We start from the raw sequence: 22,447 nt of genomic DNA on the forward strand, positions 1-22,447 counted from the left end.
CAAAGGCAAGAAATTTTATTCGGCAAGGACTCTAAAGGCCAATTACTCATTTTATTTCAAGATAAAACTGAAGGGTTAAAAAAGGTAGTGACTTATTATAGAAAAATATATGAAGGATTAGAAGATTCATTTGATATTATTTCTTTTTCACAGAAGCCTCTTTCTGCATTTTTAAAAGACTGATTTCTGCCTAAAGAACAAGTTATATACATATATATTCATAGCCTACAAAACACAATGCAAGCACACGTTGAATACTTTTAAAAAATACTTTGGAGGCTTAGACGATGCATGCAGCCACCATGTGGTGGCCATTTGGGGGCAGTTTCTAGTATTCTAAAGTAATACAGAAGGTAATATAAAGCATTACAAAGAAGGCAAAACTTATAAAAAGATGAGTTATCATATTTTGACAAATTCTAATAAATTATAAATAACAAATCTACTTCTGCAAGGTAAATATAGAGAGACTTACAAAACAATTTACTGAGGTACAGAGCCTTTTGCCGCCCATCAGTTCTAAGTACTACCACCAGAGAAGGCAAGCGCTTAGCACAAAATACCAACATTCACTATATTCAAGACTGGATTTGTCAAACCACTGGGACACCTAATGGCCTCCCACATTCAAATTACAAAACACTTAAATAAAAACTCCACAAACCAAATGAACAAGCAAACAGACAAAATAACCAAATCTCACTAAAAGAAAAAACAAACAAACAAACAAGGGCAGATGTAGTGTCTGAAAAGAACATTCACTGTCTCAAAAAAAAACCCACACCTGATTCCATTTACTCACTGTGTAACCACTCTCAGCTTTAGGTTTGTTTGCTTATAAATCAGAAAAAGGGGAACAGAATCATCTGTTTCACAAAACTATTATGAGGTTTAAATTAGGTGAAGTTATATGAAAAGCCATTTGTAATCTGTAAAGTTCTATTCTTTTAACATACTTAACTCATACACACAAACTTTTGTATAAACTTCTCAACACAGTATATTTCTGAAAAGAGTATGTAAGCTTTCTTATTTCCAACTTCTCTAAGAAAGGGATTCTAACCATTTTCCTGGTTACAGTTCTGCTTGGAGATGTGTGACTGCTAGATCTTTCATAATGATTCTAATAAAGCATTAATGCTACAACTCTGAATTTATTACCAAAATTACTGCTCTGTTCTTGAACTGATATAAATCTTTTCCCAATCAAAATTCACTGCATCAACCAAGTTTACTTAACTACAGTAAGTCTGTAATACATTGTGCCCCCAGACTGAATTCCTTAAAAATGAACAGCTCAGGGTTCTCTGTACCATGTATCTACTTGGTGTAAGACTTCATTTTTGATCTATACTCTCAAAATAGTGTTTCAAGTATGCTTAATTAATTTTTTAAAATATGAAAAAGTAGAGTCTTGTAGATCTATGTATCCTTACTTGTCTCATGCTTATTACTAAAATACTACAATTAAATTACTACAATACGGAAATAGCTCCTCTGTCCACGGAATTCCCCAGGCAAGAATACTGGAGTGGGTAGCCATTCCCTTCTCCAGGGGATCTTCGCAACTCAGGGATAGAACCTGGATCTCCCACATTGCAGGCAGATTCTTTACCACTGAGGCACCAGGGAAGCGTTATTAAAATATCAGGTTTCAATTTGTACTGAATACTTACTGATTACTATGTATCTAATATGCTAATAGATAAAACGTATCTTTAACTTTTAACAGTGCTAAAAATGATCACAAATGTGAAAAATTTAATAACTTATGAAAACTAACATTTACTAACATGAATCAATAAGATGACATTAAAAAATATATATAATGTTTATTTTCTTATTTTCATCTGGTATTTCTTTGGTAACACTCCACAGGTCAATAGGAAATGCTACTTCACAAAGAACTTGATATTGGAGGCTACATTTTGAATCTGGCAAGGTTACTATGCTCAAGTACTGCTATTACAGGTGTTGACAAACCTGAGCTAGTTAAGACTGATGCTTCTTAACCACTGAATTTACACACACACACACACACACACACACACACAATTCGATTAATGATATCTGAAAGTATGAATGCCTTTGAGTAAAAAATATGTATCTTTCCTTTGGTTTCTTGGGTGGAAGGGGGCCAGATCCTTGTTAAAAAGAAGAAGAAGAAGAAAAAAGGAATACCTGCACAAGTCATACCATTCCAGCACAAGGGAGTGGTATTTTTGGTCGAGTCAGGGTTTCCCCACAGCCCCCTCTTCTGCACACATCTGCTGCAGTGAGTGTCCGGCCCCACTCCCTACCGCCAGTGTTCATTCTAAGACACAGTTTCTACCTCAGCTTCCTGGCTCCAGGCCTGGCAGACACACATACACTCTTCTATCTGCTACTTTTCTTTACAGAAATTAAGCATGTCTACTAAACTCTTCCCAACTATACCCAACAACAAGAACGCTGAAGCAAATTCAAAAATGCACAGAAATTCAAAATGAAGGAGGCTGAAGAGAAGAGTCGTATAAGAGCATAGTGACAATGAGGTCAAGATTTTAGAAATGGTTGCCATATTCACCAGAATGCTTTTTAATGATAAATATTTTACTACACAAAGGAGAACATAAGAGAAGACAGTGGTCTTGGTATAACTAATAAGTACTTAACAGAAGTGGAAGTTATGGGAGAGAGATTTCAGATCAATTTAAGGAAGAGCTAAGGATTAGAGCTGTACAAAAAAGGAATGGGTTACCTTATGAGGTAGTGGGCTCCCTGTCAATAGAAGTATTCAAGAATGCTGCATATCATATCCCCCTCTTGGAGATTCACAATGCACATTAGCATATTAAAGGTTCTGAGAAGTCCTGCAGTAAAGAAACCTGTTTAACTTTGTTTAAAGCAGCATTTTCCAAATTATTTGACCACAGAACATTTTCCCCACCACCCCACCTCAATAATATTTATTAATTTCTGTGGAAATTACAGTTCCTCAGAACACATTACAGAAATATGAGCTACATTCTTTAAAATGTAGAATTTAATACATCAGGGATATATCTGAATAACAGTATGTCAGGGATATAAGAGAAGAAACTGCCACACCTGGTAAACGGTTCAAAGAGAAGGCCCTTAACATTCCTTCTTCTTTAAGAAATGTATGATTCCATTGCATCTCAAACTAAATGGCTATGGGGTCTTGACTATTTATTTTTAATGGTTCCATGAGAAAGGCAAGTAGATAAAAAGGTAGTATAATCTAAGATTAACTGGTTCAAATGCTTCCCTTTCATGTTCAAAGCTCAATACCTAAAAGGTAAGAGATACCTCAATGACCATTAAGTTATGAAAGAAGCCTCAACTAAATATCTACTCCACCCACTAAATGAATTACCATTTGAGAGAAAGAATTAAAAAAAAAAAAAAGTACCTTGCAATAGGGGACTACCCTATTTCAGTTATCTTGTTTGAATTTAATTTTTTATCATTATACCTGCTGTCAATATATGGTTGATGTCTGTCTGGTCTTTAGACACTGGAATGCCCTGTGTAATCTGAATTATACACTCAAATAAATTATTAAGTGTGATGATTTATAAGCTGTTAAAGTAGACATTAAAACTGATACTATGGAAAAAATATGTTTGCCTATTCGACCCACACTGCTACATTTCTCTCATTTTAAAAACTTTTTCCTCTTCAAGAATTATACAAAACATACACTGAAAATGTAGGATCAGACATGAGGCCAATCCAACACTAAATTTAGTAATATAAATGCTAAGAGTCCCCAAATTTCAAAGTCAAGGTTCCCATAACTACATTAACTTAGCCTTTTTGCACATATACTGAGGCCATCAAATTAAACAGTGTATTAAGTAATACAAGACACAGTGGGAACCTTAACTTTTGAATTTCCTGGTTTCTGAATTTGCAGCCCTAACCCCTGCATTAAGGACATTTTCCGCAAAGGGGACCTTTACATTTTAAGAGGTTATCGAATATAGGAACATGCAAGCCTAGCAGTATTATTAGAAACACAAATGAATCTGAGGTATGGTTATGTGAAATTAGACAAAAATTCACGTTCACTCAGTACAAACAGCGAAGCCTTTCTCATTTCTGGGAGAGAGCTTTTTTGCAAAAAAAGAATATTTGAGTTATCATCCAACGAGCATCAGGCACAGTGTGCCTGCTTGAAAAAAGTACTTACCAATTTTGGGGAAACTGGCTCTCCTTCAGTTCTCTTGTTCCCTATGAGAGAAGAAGGGGAAAATGGAATTAGACTACAAACACAGACTTATGACAAGTCATCAAAAGCTGATAACGTAAAGATTTCTATCTCATTTCCATGAGGAAAAAACCAAAACACACAAGAATCTCCAAAGCTTTAAAACCCAAAAGAAAAAAATAAGGAAAGAGATAGGTAGTTTCATTTTTACAAGAGAAGAACTCAAGGGCAATTGAATATCTAATTTTCCAGTTTTTTTTTTTTTTTCACTTTTCCACAGCCTTTTCAAGGCAAGAAAAAGTAGTTGACAGTTTCCCTTTCCTAAGAGACACAGAAAAGCAGAAATACACCCACATCCCCAACAAATGACCTTCACTGTTTGCTGCTTTATTTTACAAATTAGGCTAACATCATTGGCCCTTAGGCTGATCTACTTAAAAGGCTTTTTTTTTTTTTTTCCAATTAATCTTGAAATGGACCTGTCTTATAAGGCTATAAAATTCAAGCATCTTATATGTATAGACATAATTTCAATTAAACTTTTCATTCTTAAAGTCCTACCAGTTTAAACTGTGAACCACGTAACACTAAAGTGACTTTCCCTATGCCATATCAGTGGTAGAGCCAGGGGAAAAAAGAAAAATCAAGGTTTTGGGATCCCAATCTATGCTCAGTGATGCTTTTATCAATTGTGGTTTTTTAAGATTATCTAAACTCCATTAAGTTGATTTCAAGGTCAGAAAACTCATGTCAAGCTATATTGTTTAACTGGTCCTTGCCCCAAACTTTTCTAGTTAAAAAAATTAGTGAACAAAAATTAAAACTTTGTCCTTAGTATTTTAGTATTAACTTATTTAAACTCAACATATCATGCTCTAAATCTATGTCATCCTATGCCTTAAACATAGTACATTTGTCCACTGAAGTCACTCCAATGGTGTGATGTAAATTCTAATTTCCTTAAGGGATATTTAAAAAAATCTTCATCCAAATCACAAATTTGTATTTAATCATGCACAGTCATACCCAACATATAGTAAAATAATTTTAAAGGGCCTCAATTCATGCAGTTAACACTCATTTCCAAAAGAAATTCAATTTGCTGTTTTATCCTGCCTTTCTTTTAGCAGCAGCACTTTTCTAGAGTTCTAAAGTCCATATAAATGGCAATTTTAATCACCGAGATTAGAATGATTACCAACCAAAAGAAAAATCTATAAAATGATCTGTAGAATGATGTGGTTATTAAAAAGTAGATTCTTGGGAATTCCCCAGTGGTCCAGTGGTTAGGACTCTGTGCTTCCACTGCAAGGATCATGGGTTCAGTCCCTGGTTGGAGAACGAAGATCCCACATGCCAAAAGGTACGGCCTCCCCCTACCAAAAAAAGTGGATTCTCACTAAGAAAGAAAAATATCTGACTATGCGTGATGTTCACAATACACACCCATATCAAACCATTATGGTGTACACCTAGAACTAATATGATGTTCTATGTCAATTTTAAAAAGTGGATTCTTAGTACAGATTCTGTACTACTCAAAGACTACCAGGCAAACAGTAAAGGCTCCTTAGAGAGAACTCCCTAGAAGTCCAGTGGTCATGACTGGGCACTTCAACTGCTGTGCTCAGGTTCAGTCCCTGGTCGGAGAACTAAGATTCCACAAGCCAAGTGGAGTGACCAAAAGCAAAGTAAATGGTAAATAGATATTTGTTAAATTAATTAATTGGCTGAGTGGAACCTTAACTTTCAGTTGCTGGCTTATTTTCCCTACTAGGCATTTCTTGTTAGCTCTTTCATGCTGGGGATAATCTCTTATGTATCAATCTCCCACAGCATTATTTGTTAAATGAGTGACTTTGGATAAAAACAGTTGATTGCCATTTTAAAATATAATGAAAAGGAAAAGATAGATATATTGGATCAAATAAAAATTAGGAACTTCTGTTCATCAAAAAAAAAACATTTAAGAGAATGAAAAAGCAATCCACAGAACTGGAGAATTAACTGCAATACATAACAATAGCTTATACTCAAAATGTATAAAATATGTTGAGACTCAAAGTGGTCAGGATCGGACTGGGATTTCAACTTTTTACACAAATGGCATTTGAGAAGTATAGTCAAATAAACTCTTCTGAAAATCATATTCAGTAAGAAAGGCAATGGATGCACCTTATCTCTGGGGCATTTTCTCCAAAAATAAATAGCAGAGTCAATCCCTAATTGACAAGGAATTTTACCATGATATCACAAAACTACCTGTAACATTGCTTGCAGGGACTGCAGAAATCACAACAGAAATCAAAGTCTGAGAGGTTAAGTGACTTCCCTGAAGGTCACACAGCTAGTTGGTATCAAGTGAGAGAGAAGTATACAGACCCTGAGATTCCTTTGACTAAGCTGGCCTTTCCACTAGATCACACTTTCTCTTATCCAGTTTCAGCAGTTACTCTCTTAAGAAACTAGGATAAATACTGACCAAATATTTTGGGGGAAATCTTCATATAAAATTTTAAAGAAAAATCACGTAAGTAAGCTCTCTAGGGCTGGTTTTAACACTTGAGCTCCTTTATGCCTAAGGGATCCCCATGAATAGGCTTCAGAGGGGTTTGCCAACTCCACAATACTATATGCTAAATTGTGAATGTAAGAGTATTCTGGGAAGAAGATCCACAACTTAAATAAGATTCACAGAGGTTCAGATACCCAAAAAGAGTAAATTATTTTTAGACTAGTGACTCTTTAAACACTGCATTAGAACTACCTGAAGTGTTCCTTCTGAAGACTGATGATTAACTGACTACCATTGGGATATTGATTTAAAAAGAAAAGCAAGTATTTCTGTAATTTAATAAAAATTAGTTAGCAGCAAAAATATTTACATGTAACTTGTACTTTTTACACTATACATATGCAAAATGGATGTAAGTCTGAAATGCAAGTTTGACTTCCTCAGGTTAGGTTGATTGGAAAGTCCACATAACTTCTCACATACATTTGACACTTGCAGCTAAAGTAGTTCAAAATTTTAGCCTTACTTGCTTAAATTTTTAAAATAGATTTGTTCCTGAAAAATACATTCAACACACATGAATCGGAGTAATTATTTTTACTTTTAGAGATGAATACTATCTTGTTAATATAACTTCACTTGATTTTTTGCAAACTAAAGATTGTTCCACCTCCTCTCTGGAACTTCACAGGTACTGTAGCTGCTTTAATTACAGCCAATAAAGAAATGAATCATTCAGATTTCTGATATGGTTATAAAATTTTTAAATATCATCAATAAATCTAAGGCGATTAATAACTACTTTGTAAATATCTTTTGTATATAAAACCTTCATGTATGAAGAATATAAATAAACCAAAAACAAATTTTGCAGAGGAAAAGTTCAACACTAGATTATGTCTTAAATTAGGCTAAAATCCACCCCATTACAAATTTTGAATGATTAAGTTTATAGTCTGTGCTCAATCATAAATTTTGATAAGGGACTAGAATAGCACAGATAATTGTCATTCAAAGACACTTTAAAATGTCACCTTACACAGAAGATTCAATCTCTTCTACTACACCAAGCTGATACACTAATTTCATATACAATAAGTTTTACTGCTTTTTATGTCTTTCCTAACTTCTAACAGAGAGCATAATAAGTTTGAAATAAATTTAAATGCAAATAAATGCTCAGATGAAAAAGCAGAATCCTGCTAAAGGAGATTTAGTCCTTTAGGTGCGGCCCAATATCATAATCATCCCTCTTGCCCCGAGCCCTCTTAATCTCACCCTCTCAAGGGCATCCCTCTCCCCTCTCTTTCCTGAAACATCAAATTTTCTTTCACTACTGGATCATTTTGCTTCTTTTATCTAAAAAAAATAGCCTTCCAAAACTCCATATTCTTCTGTAGTTATGGTCTTCTGTAATTATTATCTGCACTGCAACTTGTAGCAAAACTCCCTGAAAGAGTTAAGGAAAGTCACTGTCCCCAGTTCCTCTCCTTTCATTCTCTACTGAACCCACTCCATTAGGACTTTTGCCTCTTTCAGTCTTGTCTGGAACAGTGACCTCTCTGTTGCTAAATCCAACAGTTAAGTCTCAGCCCTCATTTCCCTGTTCACATAGTATTATCTGACCCTGCTGATCATCCCGTCCTTCATGAAATCCTTTCTTCTCTTGACTGCCAGGACACCAATCACACTTGACTTTCTTCCCAATCTCTTTCGGCACTCTTCTGGGTTTCTTCTGCTAGTTCTTTCTCATCTCTCAAGACCTGAAATGCTGAACTCCCCCAAGGCTCAGTTCCTGGAACTCTTCCCATTAGGTAAACTCATCTAGTCTCATAGCTATAAAAGGATCTGTACACTGGTGACTCCAAAATTTGTTTGTATCTCTGCCAAGACCTGCCCCTTGATTTCTAAACCTACATATCAAACTGCCCATTTGACACCTGTCAAATTGGCTTCTCAAGCTCAACAAATCTAAAACTAAACTCTTGACTACCTATCCCCCAACTTCCTCCCCAGAGTCATCCTCATTTCAGTAAATGGAAACTCCATCCTTTCAGGACAAAATCTTAAAGTCATCCCTGACTCTTCTTTCCCATATCCTACATCCAGTCCAATAACTGAACTTCTTGCCTCTGCCTTCAAAATACATGGGACTGTGACCACTTGTCTCAACTCTACTACCACCTCCTTAGTCCAAGTCACCATCATCTTTCACCTACACTATTGCAATAGCCTCCTAATTGGCCAGCCTCCCCACTTCCATCTTTGTCCTCCAAAGTCTAGTCTGTCAGTAGCCTTTTTAAAAGACAGATCTAGTCATGCCTCTGCTCAAAATCCTCCAATGGCTTCTCATCATGCTTAGAGAAAAAGCTGAATTCCTCTACAACGGCCACAAGGCCCTAGTGATGCGGACCTCAGTTACTCTTAGACCTCACCTTCTTCCCTCTCCCCATTCCTCAATTTATTCCAGCCACCCCAGCCTCTTTTCTGTATTTCAAAAACTCCTAACAAGTTCTCTTCTCAGGGCTCTTCTGGAACACTCTCTCCCATCAAATACCTTCAACAGTTCACTTCCTCAAATGTCAGGAAACCTACAGCAGCTGCAAGAGTAGAATACTAAAACAAAGATTAAAACATTCATCAGAACTGTCGCCCTCCCCAAACGTTCACTTTAGGGACATTCTTTCTTACACCAAGAATACCCTTTTTTTATCTTCTCTCTGCCTATCCAAGTCCTACTCAACCATTAGCACCCAGATGAAGACTCATTGATTAATAGCCTTTCCAACTCCCAGTTTTCCATTTTTTTAATTTGCGAAGTATTTATCATCTTTCTCATTCATCTTAGAATTTAACCATGTACTATTTCACACTGTAACTTACATGTCTCATTTCCCTAACTATACACACACACACCCCCCTCATTCATCTTAGAATATAACCATGTACTATCTCACACTGTAACTTACACGTCTCATTTCCCTAACTATACACACACACACACCCCACATGTGTAGAACAGAAATAATGTCCTGTACAAGCAGCTCTCAAACTTATATCAAGGTAACTTTAAAACTTCAAAAAATGTATAGATTCACATGCCCTACCCTTAGAAAGATTCTGAATTCATTATGTCTGATTTAGGGCCCAGATATCTGTAATTTTTTTAAGTTCCTCCAGAAGATTCTGACGCATAGCCAAGACTAGAAACCATTGCGTCATACATCTCTGCTACCTTCAGGACCTAGGAAAGTAGGCCTTCAAATAGCCTAAAGCTAGAATGGACACCCTAGAGCGCCAGATCCACACTTCCATTTCAAGGGGAACAGTGGGCCAAAATATCTAGATGTCTAGCCACACGCTATAAAGATTATAAGAGGCAAAGCCCAGTCTGAAACCCAGATTTACTGCTCTCCATCTAGGAATCCTTCCATTACACTGTGTATAAATAAAGTAATAAAAATCCACAATTCAGATAGGCATAGTAAACAGTGATTATCTAATACTTGACCAGTAATTGCAATGCCCACGCTCTAAGACAGCGCACATTATTAGCTTCTATATGCTTGAAGAATGTTAGCAACATTAGCTGACAAGAGTCTTAAAATGCTAGAGAGTAACTGTGTTAAGGCTTACAAATTTTTTAAAAAGTTACTTAAATTCTTAGAATACGTACAAAAACTTGTAAAAATCATTTATTTTGTAGTAATATATTACAAAAAAATCAATGGAAAGGAGAATTCTTGCTTCATCATGCTATAAAGTACAAAATTCCTTATTCACAAGCTTCCACAGTGCACAAAGGTGTAAATGTTTTCTGAGTCTAATCATCATAACATAACCTTCTTAATTACAGATCAGACTTAGTAAATCACCCCATATCCCAAGACAGCTCAAACTCTTATTTTGCTAATCAGTTAACCTCAGGACCAAAACTCTAGCCATCATCAACGAAAAACAACTGAGGTATCTATAAAGCATTACAGAAGAGCTTGTATTCATCTTGGTGTATAGGGATTTAAGCCAGTGCCTCCTGTTAACACTAATGGGAGTTCTGGGTGTCAAGTAAGGAGGAGGATCAACGCCCAGCACCGAATCTGTGAAAACCCTTTCTGCGGCACTAACTGCAACTACTGGGACTTGTTCTCTCAGAGATGGGATAATAGACCCAAATTCCTATGTCTCTAAAGAATAAAGATCATTCAAATAAAAGTAACTAAGGAAGGTCACTGGTAAACACTTGATTTTAAAAATATACAAGAAAAAGCTAAACTAAAAGAAAAATTACTGCATAAGGGAAATTTTATAAAATAGCACCAATATGCACAGGTGGGAAAAACAAAACAAAACTAGTGAATTGCTGGAGATAAAGTATCTCACACAAAAATTCAACAGGATTAAAACAACTAGAATTGTCTACATTAGAGCCCAGGAAGCCCAACTGTAGGAGAAGCTTGTCCAAAGAAACACACACACAAACAAAACAAAAACTCCTCCCCCGATGGAGCCCTAAGTGCACTGCAATCCTTGCCTTTAAAAAGCACAGAAGAAAACTCCTGCTGCACCAACAGCCTGGAATAATCACAAAGCACTTCCAGACAAACAGATAACAATCACAAGCTGCCAAAGACAACCAAAACTAAAATCAAAACTACAGCACCTTACTGTGTCTCATACTGCCTCACTTCTCACTTCACTGCTGTACTCACCAGGCTGGAAAATGAGCAGGTATGTTTCAGGCCACAGAAAAATTAGTGAGACACACACATGCACTCACACACACACCCCAGCCACAAACACACACACAAAGGGAGTGATATTCTTTCACATGAAAGGGCTTTAAAAAAAACCGCAAGGCTTTGCTGAAGGCCTACAAAAACTGAGAGTAGGCCTTACCGGAGCAGTAAGGAAAAAGCCAAGGTTTATTCCTAATCCACAGTTACTAAAAGAATTAACATTTATTTCAATTAGAAGGGCTTTGGCAACAATCCATTTTTTAAAGAAAGAGAAATTAAGATTTTCCCCATTTCTGTCCTCCAAAGAAAATTAAGATTTTCTTCTGATCTTAGCTCCGCAACACAAATGAAAAAGAACCCTGACTTAAGGCCTGAAAACTAAATGGTTCCATAACATTCACAGTTAAAAAAAAAAAAAAAACTATGTAGTCCAACATATTGATTCTTTATCATCACTGCTATCATTAATGAACATTTAGCTTTTTATCTGTACTTTGAAATGTCAATGAGAAATTGAAACAGCTATAATATGCTGGGGATTTTAACTTTTGAAACAAAAACCACAAAGAAACATGACTCTGAAGCATAAAGTCTCAATCATGCTGATAAGTAAGTGGTCCTAAAATTTCAAAGTGAAAGCAATACATACCAAAAAAGAAGTTTGCCTGATATTAAAGCTAGCCTTTAAAACCAAAAATATTTTCTGTTACAGAAGACTGAAATCAGGGCTTCCATTAACCCTGTTTAAAAAAAAAAATCCCATGAGCATGGATTTTTTTTCCTAAGTCTCTTCATCAGAGCAGCATGGGGTCCCATTAGGCACCCTATTTTACTTCTACCTTATAAATAACGTTAGCTATTCGCTATTTCCATGGAAACCAAGTACAGAGAAACCCACTTAAATGAATACCGGTTAAAGGAATAAGTTTTATTTTAGTAAGGTTTTGCGGCTCTAGATGAACTCTACTGGGGAATACTACAAAGTCTTCTTAAGTATAATTTTTTAAAAGACGTCTTTGGTGTAGTGGGAGCTTATTAAGAGTCCTGTTAAATAAATGCACTCCTTGCACTAAACTAAATATGCCAAACAGCATCATAACATTAAAAGCTATGTTTCCAACGTACTGTACATGGGTTTAGACGCACAACCACCCATGACTGCTTCCTCATGCACTGGGGTGGCATAATTACCCCTACGGGTCTAATTTAAACTAATAAAAGCAAGGAAATTTAGAAATAAGCCTACCATCACCTTGTAGTCGCTGCTAACGAACAGCACCCACAACTGCAGACACACGCACAACTTGCTACTCCTCCAAAGAGAAATGAACAGTAACTTAAGTTCTAAGTTCTTAAAAACTGTTACCGGGTCCAGGGATAGCAGGGAGTCAAACTTCCCTCCTCAATAAACTATTTCACAGTTACAGTGTATATTCCCTAATCAATCAACACATACATTTGGGTGAAGTACAAACAGAATATGCAAGAGAAAGTGCAGAACAAGACTTGGCGATTTTCCACCGTTAAGCTGACAAATATTGCCCAACATACACTAGAAATGGCCATTTGTGGTGGTCCACACAAAAGCTGCAGACAGGAAGTGCTCATAAAATTAAATGGCAACTCTTAAGAACAATAAATTCAAAACTAATCATCTTAAGTTTCAAAAGACAGAGAAGAAAACTAAAATCTTTCCAGTAGATATGGTTCTCTATTAAGCTGATGGTGGTTCAGACATCTTCAGTAAGTTAAAAAACAAATGAAAACAACATTATCCTAAAAGATGATTACCAGTATTAAATCTACAATGTATGTAAAGAGTTAACATTCCAGGACACATACTTTTCATTTGAGTATACCAACATATCTATTGTAACACATGTTCTAAAAACATAAAATTATTTTTCTTATATGTAAAGTTTGGCAAATGTTGATAATTGTTAAAGTTGGGTTAACAGGTATGTAGGGTTTGCTAATATTCACTCTACTTCTGTGTATGTTTTTAAGTTTCCATAAAAAGTTTTTAGAAATCCTATAAAGTTAAGGCTCTTGTCTCAAATATGTTTTTCTCTATGTGTAACTGAAAAAATGGATGAAATGCTTGGTATAGACCTTAGAAGCCACTGAATTTAAATCGAACATACCCGTTACATGTAACCACAACTAAAATTTCCAAGTTTTACTTTTCTTACCAAAACAATTCAGTTAACAGTTCAAAAATCACAGGAGAAATCTGAAAAGCAAAGGGTCTGCTATTGTGTAATTACCAACAATGAAATGAAAACAATCAATGCCTAATAACAAGGTATCTTTAGCCGTAGTTTGTATTTTACAAACTAAAGAAATTCTACTAGCCCTCTCTCTACTAATAAATCAAAATACTTCCAGAATAAGCAATACCAACTTCTCCATTTTCTTCTCCAATTAGGTCCACAGGACTACAGAGGGCAATCTAACAAATTAATGCTTCCTATTTCTTTTATCTTGGTTAAGTAACAAGGTTACCCCCTTCCTCTCTACGATCCCAGTTCACCTCCTATCAGAAAATAATAAAGCAACTTTTGAGGTTAAAAAGTCTTTTTCTATTCTCTCCCTTAGTCCAGATATGAAATGTTTCACAAATCTTCAGTTACTTTGGAAGTGATTTTAAGCTATTATCCAACTCCTGGCTGAGGGGCCAAAATGCAGAGGTTCCCAAGCTGTCAAGCTTTGAGGTCTATGATAACAAGTCTCTCTGTTTTAAAACTAATCATTGAAATAATGTTCTGTTTTTAAGAGAAATAGAATAAGATGATGGTTGCTTTGGAAGGAGTGATGAACAGCAGACAGGGAATGGCATAAGCACAGATGAAAGTTCAAAGATAATAAAGAAGGGGGAGAGCAAAAGAAAAGGAGGGGGGGACGGCAGCATCTCTCTGCAAAGTAGCTGACTTACCATGAACCAGACAGGCTCCTGCACAAGTGTGCTACTGCTAAGTTGCTTCAGTCATGTCCGACTCTGTGCAACCCCATAGATGGCAGCCCACTAGGCTCCTGTCTCTGGGATTCTCCAGGCAAGAATACTGGAGTGGGTTGCCATTTCCTTCTCCAGTGCATAAAAGTGAAAAGTAAAAGTGAAGTCGCTCAGTCATGCCCAACTCTTAGTGACCCCATGGACTGCAGCCTACCAGGCTCCTCCATCCATGGGATTTTCCAGGCAAGAGTACTAGAGTGGGGTGCCAATGCCTTCTCCGAACAGCAGTCAAAAGTAGCCCACCTTTTACAAATGAGGCAGGGACATGATTTTCAAAATTGTGTAACTCTTTAAATCAACCCCAAAGAGGCCATTTAGGGTCCACTTCTAACCCCCCTGTTTGTTAAAATAAAATACACTTCTAAACTTTTTACAATTCCATTCACCCAAGAGAAGCAACTTTTACAGACCCTGAATACAGACTGAAATGAAGAAAACACAGAACACACAATACACTTGCTATGCTAATTCTCAAAGTACAAAACTTGACTTCCCGAAACTCTGGCTATTGCCAAGTAGGACAAGTTTTTAATTGAAAAAAAAAAAAAAAAAACACAACTACACAACCTGCTATAAAATTGCTTAATTTTAAAAAATATTTGTCGAGCTAAAGTACAACATTTTATCAAAGCAACCTTGTTGGAGTTTCTGCTCAGAAAGCAGAAACAACGTTTTAGGAACACAGGCAAAATAAAATTGAATAAAGACTTCTATCCACCTACTAGGCCTTTATCAGTGGTGCAGTTGGTAAATGAGAAAAAAAAAAAGTTAATGAAAGCTACTATTCTATTTTTTAACTCAAATGCTCACTACTGGCAACATATACTATATTTAGGATGTTTGGTAAGCTATTACAAACACACTTGTTGATCCCAGGGAAAAAAACGGCACAGACGAAAGACGAAAAAGATTTCAGATCTAAACTGGCAATAAATGAATAAAATTAATCCTACTTCATACTGAATGATCATTCCCCTCAACTGGTTTCACTTAACAGATACATACATACCTATAGATATACTTATATGTACCTACATACTAATGAATATATTTAAAACTCAAAAGTACACTTAAAAACTCAAAAAACATTTAAAACTCAAATTCTTTTCCAAAAACTAAATTCTGAGATCACTGTAAGGCAGAGACAAAGTATGGCTTTTCTCACAATCAACTTGTTCTCAGGCCCAGTTTGTAGGCTCAGTATAGGAAACATATGATGATTAAATATAGAAAGAAAATAAAATAAATATAGAAAGAAAAAATCAGGCACCAAATGAGAGGAAATTTCACAAAGGAAAAATGCTCAAAATAAAAAGACAAATAAACTGTGTCCATCATTACTAGAAAGCATTCCTATGCCACTTTTATATCTTTGAGGTTCTACATTTGTTTCCATGAGTTATGATACCAAGCATGTGTTGTTCTCCAGTTGTCCTGGGCTGTAGACCCAATGGACTGACCAGCTGATTAGAATTCTGAACTTGTGAGTTGTAATACAATGCCTAATCTGCTACTGCCTTGATGCTAAGTGACCTACAGCAAACATCAATATCTTGGTGCAAAAAAAATCTTTCATCACTAAGAGTTTTAAAAATATAAAGTGCCCTGAAATACTTTTCAAAGTCTCTGTAATAACTGACATACTCCCATGTATTTCATACTTCTCTTGGCAGTTTCCACAAACAAGAACTCATTAGGTCACTTTTCCCATCCATATCTTTTCTCCTGACATTTCAGGGAAAAACTCTCGTTTCTAACTAAGTTGTTCCATATTTACCCTCTTCCCATAAACTTTTAGTGGGACTGTAACAATAATAGCGGGCTTCTCTGGTGGCTCAGTGGTAAAGAATCCGTCTGCAAATATAGGAGACCTGGATTCAATGCCTAGGTTGGGAAGATCCCCTGGAGAAGGAAATGGCAACCCACTCCAGTACTCTTGCCTGGAGAATCCCACAGACAGAGAAGCTGGCAGGCTATAGTCCACTGGGTCACAAAGAGTCGGACATGACTTGGCAACTAAACAACAATAACAGTAACAATGATAATCAAGCTTATGAAGTATCTTAAGACAGCCCCACTTTATCTTCATGTCAATCCAAAGAGATCAATATTATTGTACCTATGTCGTCAGTAAAGAAAGTGAAAAGTCCAAGTGAAAGCAGAATGCTTGGTACCCAAGTGCATATAGTACCCTTCCATCACCCTTTCTTCTTCCTCCTAAACACATAAAAAACACAGCAAAAGGAATGAATGAATGTACAGGAGACAAATTTGTTAAAAACAGATTAAATAATCAGTCCAAGGTCACACACTCTACTTGAAGGGTTGTACTGAGAGTCCAGGGGCTTCTCTGGTGGTTCAGATGGTAAGAATACACCTACAATACAGGAGACCTGGGTTTGATCCTAGGTTGAGCAGATCCCCTGAGGGAATGGCGGCTACCCACTCCAGTATTCTTGCCTGCAGAATTCTATGGACAGTAATTCCTGGTGGGAGAGGAGCCTGGTGGGCTACAAGTCCATGGGGTCACACAGAGTCAGCTATAACTGAGCAACTAACACACACACACACACTGAGATTCCAACCCATAGGTCAGACTTCCAAGCTTAGGCTCTTTGCCCATTATGCAACATTTGTCTCAAACCCTGAGAAGAGAACAAGTCTAGAATTAAGGTTCACTTCACTTCACTTCAATCACTCAGTCATGTCCAACTCTTTGCGACCCCATGCATCGCAGCACACTAGGCCTCCCTGTTCATCACCAACTCCCAGAGTTCACTCAGATTCACGTCCATCGAGTCAGTGATGCCATCCAGACATCTCATCCTCGGTCGTCCCCATCTCCTCCTGCCCCCAATCCCTCCCAGCATCAGAGTCTTTTCCAATGAGTCAACTCTTCTCATGAGGTGGCCAAAGTACTGCAGTTTCAGCTTCAGCATCATTCCCTCCAAAGAAATCCCAGGGCTGATCTCCTTTAGAATGGACTGGTTGGATCTCCTTGCAGTCCAAGGGACTCTCAAGTATTCTCCAACACCACAGTTCAAAAGCATCAATTCTTTGGCGCTCAGCTTTCTTCACAGTCCAACTCTCACATCCATACATGACCACAGGAAAAACCATAGTCTTGACTAATAGCTAAAAACAGCTACCATTTATTTAGTGCTTACTATGTTGTCAGGCACTTATTTATTCCAACAACCTCAGAAAGTACTCTTATTTATTCAAACTTTACAGATGAAGAAACTGAGGCAGAAGCACAGCAGATGAAGTGATCTGTCACAGAGCTAAGACAAATCAAGACTGCGCAGAGCACAGCCAGGATTTGAGCCTGTGCGACTGGCTCCAGCTCCCGCGCCCACACTCTTAACCACTGTGCTCTACTGCCATGCTAAAAAACTTCCCTTCGTTTCAACTGCCCGAAAACAAAACTTTTAACCTTTCCACAAAATTAGTCAATTGTAAGGCTTCATGCTTCAACTAATTCAGAGAAAACTAGTAGTGCTTTTCTAAGCATGCTCACCAGACTTCTTCACAGGCACAGAAGATATGCCCCTGGTGACTAGATCACTGCAGTGTTCAGGAAGTAGCACACTGTAAATCAGGTTAAAAGCCCCCCACCCATCTCCCTGCACACTCAGACCCACACTAACCACGCACTGCAAAACACAGGTGATTCAGAGATGTCCCAGTGAGATCCTCTATAAAATGAATGTCACTCTGGAAGTACCCAAGTACATATAGTACACTTCCATCACCCTATCTTCTTCTTTCCAAACACCATAAAAAACACAGCAAAAGGAATGAATGAATCTAAGCTACTTAAAAATCATAGCAAATGTCCAATGATAACTACAGATTTAAATGAGAAAAAAATGCAAAATTCTCATAGTTTTGTAACTTGTCCAAATTCTACATTCAAAAAGCAGTAGGCCTCTTTGAAAGCCTTAATTCTTAGACTACCTTATTATCATATTCGTGCCTTGAAGGGTGTCTAGAAAAGTCCATTTTTGCCTCAGATTCTACAAATCTTGATATGCATATTTAAAACAAGATTCATTACTGTTGGATTACAAGTTACTGGGCTTTTACCCTAATATCTATTAATATGACAATGTAGTTAATAATATAAACAAAAATATTAAGCATGGATTTAATATTTGCAATATTAACATGGAATATACACAGAAAATAAACAGAATAACAGGACTGGACCTGGAGGTACTGAGAACTTGACACAATAAGAACAGGAACTATTGCAGCTCCCTCCATTGACATCGTAAAGTTGCCACATTTTCTGGGCTCTCTTTTGAATTAATGTGGCATCTGTTCCAAGTACAGCATGCTAACATTTTACTAAAAGATATTTTCATTCTACATTTGTATCTGGTTTGCTTTTTATTTGAACTCCTGTTTTATTTCAGTGGTCATTATTTCCTTATACCAAGTTGTCAATTTGGCATTCCTGATCTATCTCCCTTGAGGACAAAAAGGGTGGGGAGGAACCATCAGCTTAAAACCCTCTAACAGCAATAATTACAATATGCTTTGCATATACATTAAATAAAGAGAATAAGCAGCAGAAAGATTTTTGTGGGCTTTTTAGTATCAGGTCCTGATAAGCTAACGGCATCTGTTCCTTTCAGAAAAAGAATTCTGCTCTGAGTTATGTGGGGGGAGGCGGGGGGGAGTAGAAAACAAATACTAAATAGAATAATTCAAGTTACAAAGTTTGGTCTTCGTGAAATGATGATTTCAATAATTTGCACATATCCAACCCTATCGAGTGATAATTGCTTTTTAAGACAGCCTCAAAACTGCTGCAGCAACAAGCCAAATACAACCACTTGTACTTAACATGCATGCTGCATACTCCACAATGTTACGTCATATCAGGCACAGAGAAGACGCTTACCAAGCTATCCTGCGTTCTATAAACTGCCTAACAACAACAGAAAAAGGCACTGCTATCTCCATAGTGGGAGTAAGAGCTGTCAGGGTAGGCCAGCCTTCTCCCTTTGGTCAACTCTGAAGAAAACAAATAAGGCCTATATTTCTGTCTTTTAAGCTAACCTCTCTCAAGGCCTTTACTCTCGATCATTCAGCCTTCACAGAAAGAAAGGCTGTTGCTTTAAAATTAAAAAGCTATAAAAGAGCCCCACACCTTGTACTAATGGTCCTCCAGGTGTCCCCCTGGCTACCTCTTCTACAGAAGAATGGCCTATCTAGGCCACCAGTCTCCAAGTGGGTGCACCCACTCTGGGGAAAGAAGAGGGCCATCGGAAGAAATTACTACAACTTATATTTTTAAATCTCATCCTTTTTAAAATTTCTAATTTCCTGTATGTTTTATAACATACATAAAATACTAGATTCAGGAAATTATATATAAATACACATTTATGGGGGCCATAATATTTAAGTTTGGGTACTACAGGTTAAGAAGACCAAAACTAGAATAAGAAAGCCAGGAAATTTAGTCTCTGCTATTAATATCAACTTACTCAAATTCTTGTCTCTGCCTCAGTTTTACCATCCATGACATATACTGAGTCCTTTGTGCACTTATCAAATTATGATGAGAAATAATAAAATACTCTCCAGAGCATAGTCTAAGCCACACAAAATGAAAAGCACCTAAGAAGCTACCAATGAGAGAGAACCTTCACTTGGCTTGTTAAAACTAGTTAACTGCTACACCCTATCAGCCCCAATTCTTAGAATTTTAAGGCCATGCTCTAGGACTTCACTAAATATGGATCTAAAGACCTACAAAGCACTTTAGATATGAGCACATTCTACAATTAGAAAGACACTTTTTAAACTTTTATAATGAAAAACTTATTATCCATGAAATAAAAATTTTCAACTTAAAAATTACAAAGGTGAATTATTAATATAACCTTATCAACAAGTCAAAACTCTCAAAGCTAGAATCAAAAGATATTTACTGCAGATTATAAGGTCTTCAGTATGCTTTTTACAATATAAATAACACCAGAAAAAATGAATTATTGGTACTCATTAAATTGTTGGCACTTCCAATTATTTACTTTTCTTTTCTTTTTTAACTGCTTTGAAAATTGCTGGGTTACCAGTATAGCATTCAAAGGTGACTGAGTAAGTAGGGTTAGGGATGAAGGTGAGGTCAACCAGCACTAATTCCTAGGCAGGATATCTGTATGCCCTATCTGTACGCCCATTAAGCAGTACTGGTTTGAGTTTCTATTTATTAAAACAGCACAAGTATTTTCTTGGTTTTAAAACTCTACTTTACTATATAAATGTTGAATGAACCCCTCCTAACAATCAGAAAGAGAGACTACAATTTTTTTTAAAAGTTATCTGAAACAACAACTGATCTCATTATAAATAACTACCAGAATAAACTAACGCAATTTATTTATTTATTTTTTTTTTTAATTTATTTTACTTTACAATGCTGTATTGGTTTTGCCATACATCAACATGAATCTGCCACGGGTGTACATGAATTCCCAATCCTGAACCCCCCTCCCACAAACTAATGGAATTTAATTCTGAAGTGGTATTTCGTAATTTACTTGTGCAGGACAGAAAACAATGTTGTCATTTTACTTAAGATGACATTTTAAATTTTTAAAAAATAACGACAACCATTTCTAATGGTGGCACCGTGGTCAAGAATCAGCCTGACAACGCAGGAGATGCAAAGAGACAAGGGTTCAATCCCGCTGTTCAGGAAAATCCCCTGGAGTAGGAAATGCCCACCCACTGCAATATTCTTGCCTGGGAAATCCCATGGACAGAGGAGCCTGGCAGGCTACAGTTCTTGGGTTCGCAAAGAGTCAGACACAACTGAGCACGCATGCAACTCAACTCAAACAAAAAGAACTTATAATGCTTTCTGCCCCACAGGTAATAATCAGTCTAGGGCATTAGAGGCTTACGTCTTAATATACAAATCTTACCTACCTCTCTACTTCCAACCTCACTACCATTTCCCATCTGAACCTTATATTCAAAAACAAGCCAAAGTTTTTAAAATAGCCACCTGAAAAAAATAAACTTTGAGTATGATGGTATAATTTTACTTATTTTTAAAATGTATATACGTTACACATGGGGTTTCTTTGGTGGCTCAGTGGTAAAGATTCCGCCTCACAGTGCAGGAGACATGGGTTCAGTTCCTGAGTCAAGATCCCCTGAAGAAGGAAATGGCAACCTGCTCCAGTATTCTTGCCTAGGAAATCCCATGGACAGAGGAGCCTGGCAGGCTACAGTCCACGATGGCGTTGTAAAAAAGTAAGACACAACTCAGCGACTAAACAACATTATACATAGTTAAATACACGGGAAAAATTCAAAGTAGATGAGAATGGGCTAACTTCTGTTTTCTACTTTACACATATCTGTATTGCAAGTATTACTTTTATAACTCCAATTCTCTGCCTTTTGATATTTTTAAAATATTACAATAAACTATTAAAAAAAGGACACTTACCATCCTACCCTCTAAAATGCTGACAATTCTAAGGACTGATTGACATAGCTAATGTAAACCATCTGCACCTACCAAGAAAATGGATAACCTACCATGCTACAGTGCCCAGACTGCAACCTTTAAGAAATGGGTACTAGACCCTACTCCATAACAGGCACTGTGCTTTGCAATGGACACTAGACCCTCCTCCATAGCAAGCACTGTGCTTCACAATGGGCACAAAGTGATGGACAGGACACAAGCAGTGTGTGCTCGGTCGTGTCTGACTCTTTGCAACGCCATGGACTGTAGCTCACCAGCCTCTTCTGTCTACGGAATTTTCTAGGCCAGAATATGGGAGTGTGTTGCCATTTCCTACTCCAGGGGATTTTCCTGATCCAGGGATCGAACCCACATCTTGTGTGTCTCCTGCATTGGCAGGTGGATTCTTTACCACTGCGCCATCTAAGACAGGAAATACACTATCCCAAATGCCTTCATTTCCATT

General features: G+C 36.9%; 1 protein-coding gene across 50 annotated transcripts in view; it reads right to left on the bottom strand.

The window, feature by feature from the left end:
- PHF21A (PHD finger protein 21A) overlaps positions 1-22,447 on the bottom strand; it is a 193,845-nt gene that overhangs the window by 160,458 nt on the left and 10,940 nt on the right. For 26 of the 50 annotated variants that reach the window (XM_042233445.1, XM_060399564.1, XM_060399557.1 and 23 more), the window contains 2 exons: positions 4,199-4,239; positions 2,741-2,852 (listed from right to left, as the gene is read on the bottom strand). The gene's annotated coding sequence lies outside the window, so the exon portion shown is untranslated. Of the gene's footprint in view, positions 1-2,740; positions 2,868-4,198; positions 4,240-22,447 lie in introns of those variants that run through there. The other 24 variants (XM_060399565.1, XM_060399554.1, XM_027979673.2 and 21 more) reach the window with 2 other exon arrangements.

Source organism: Ovis aries, chromosome 15 (assembly GCF_016772045.2).
Source record: "Ovis aries strain OAR_USU_Benz2616 breed Rambouillet chromosome 15, ARS-UI_Ramb_v3.0, whole genome shotgun sequence".
Lineage (NCBI taxonomy): Eukaryota > Metazoa > Chordata > Mammalia > Artiodactyla > Bovidae > Ovis > Ovis aries.